Below are 2,253 nucleotides of genomic sequence, written 5' to 3'. Positions count from 1 at the left end.
CGGATACCCCAATCCATAACATAAGTGGACCCGCAAACTTGTGACTGATTTTCATTAAGGTTTTTTTTTATATAAATTTATTTATTTTTGGCTGCTTTGGGTCTTCGTTGCTGCGCACAGGCTTTCTCTAGCTGCGGCGAGCAGGGGCTACTCTTCGTTGCGGTGCACAGGCTTCTCATTGCAGTGGCTTCTCTTGTTGCGGAGCACGACGGGCTCTAGGCTTCAGTAGTTTGGTGCACGGGCTTAGTTGCTCCGTGGCACGTGGGATCTTCCCAGACCAGGGCTTGAACCAGTGTCCCCTGCGTTGGCAGGCAGATTCCTAACCACTGTGCCACCAGGGAAGTCCCTCATTAAGGTTTTGTCTGTCTCTTTTTTGAGTGTTTAAAAAGAGGCTGGATATATTCAGGAAAATACTTTAAAATAATTAAAAGACCTTGCGAGGTTGGCTCCTACCTTCAGGATGGCTGCACATAAATCACTTCATATAATCCCCATAATAACCTACCCCCCAGGATAGGAATATGAAGTCCATTTTATGGATGAGGAAACAGAAGGCACGGAGACTTACTTGCCCATGGCACAAAGCAATCATGCAGCAGAGCCAGGTTTCAACACAAGTCTGTCTGGCTCCAACCCACCCTCCACTTATTAATAATAATTATAGTTAACAGGAGTGGGGCACTTACTATGTGCCAGGCACTCTGCTAAGTATTTACTCATTTATAGCCACAATATTCCTAGGAGGCAGGTATTCCTTTTGAGTCCATTTTCCAGATGAGAGAACTGAGGTTTGGAAAGGTTGGTGACATGTCCAAGATCACATAGCTAATGAGTGTCAGAGAAAATATGATTCACTCCCCAAGCCTGCGCTCTTAACCCCTGTGATATGTAGCCAAACTGTCTCTCTGAATGTCCAGTCCCCCTCCCCCGTGCTCCCCTTGCTGCAGGCACACTGGTGGTTTTCAATTCCCATCCCAGACCAAGCCCCTCCCCACCTCCCAGCCTCTGCATGTGCTTTTCCCTCCACCCAGAAAGCTTCCTCCTAGTCCCTCCCTTATTTGCAACCCTAGTTCCTCTTCTTCCTCTAGGTCTGAGTTCCAATGTCCCCTCTTCAGTGTAGTCTTCCCTGACTTTCTACTTCGATTCTTATCTCACTCAGATCCTTGTTTTTCCCATCAAGGCACTCATTACAACTTACCCAAAATTTTATATTAGTTTCATTTTACTTGTATTTTATCTGCCTTTCCCGCTAGAATGAAAGGCCTATGAGGGCAGAAATTTGTCTGTCTTGGTCCCTGACATATCTCCAGTAGCCAGAAGATTCCAGGTATTAATAGGTGCTCTGTAAATATTTAATAGATTATAATCATTAGAATTTGCAGCTCACCAATAGAAGAAAGCAGATGGTTTCCAACCCCAAGCTAAGAGTTCTCTTGTGTTAAAAAAAGAAAGGTTTCAGCTTCTGCTGCTCCAAGAGATAAGTTAGCACAGCAAGCACAGCCTCAAAGGAGTCCTCCCAGTGCCCTAGAAGGAAGTCTGCTCAAAGGTGTTCACCCACAAATCCCACACCAGGGACCTTGGGCCACAGAACAGCCCTGCTTGGCCTCCTTAAAGCTTCTTCTCTGCAGGGAGGGATCACACAGAATCTGATCTGCTGCCCAGAAGCTGCTGCATACCAGGGCTGAGCTGGATGCCTCATGGTCATGAGCCAGTTCATTCTTTGCCATCACCCCAGACGACAGGCGTCTATCCCTCTTTTACCCATTAGGAGACTCAGGTTCACAGTGGTGAGATGGCTTTCCCAGAGCCACGCAGCTGGTAAGTGGGAGAGTCACTCACTCCTCCTTTAACATTCTTCGGTGGCTCCTTGTCACCTTCAGAAATGAACTCCAAATTCTTTAGCACGTAACAGAGCAGGACCCTATAGAACTTTCCTGGGACAGACCCCTCACCAGCTTGTCCTCTGACTGCCTCCTTTTTGTAGAAAAGCTGTAGTCTCCCAGGCCGCCCCTGAGTCACAGAAGCCTGGCTCAAGAGTTAATGATTGAGAGGATGTGAACATGTAGTGGCAAAAATAGCAGTTGGGCCAGGAGAACTTATAAGAATTTAAAGAGTAAATCGGCCATATGGCAGTCACAGAATCTTTAGTTCTTATCTGAAGTATACAGATAACAGTATCTGATGCACACTTCCTGAGTTGTTTTACAGATGCTAAAACCCCCACCAAATGGAAGAAGTTAACTACTTGATGAC

Source organism: Balaenoptera acutorostrata, chromosome 1 (assembly GCF_949987535.1).
Source record: "Balaenoptera acutorostrata chromosome 1, mBalAcu1.1, whole genome shotgun sequence".
NCBI classification, from domain to species: domain Eukaryota; kingdom Metazoa; phylum Chordata; class Mammalia; order Artiodactyla; family Balaenopteridae; genus Balaenoptera; species Balaenoptera acutorostrata.
This window is presented reverse-complemented; position numbering follows the sequence as displayed.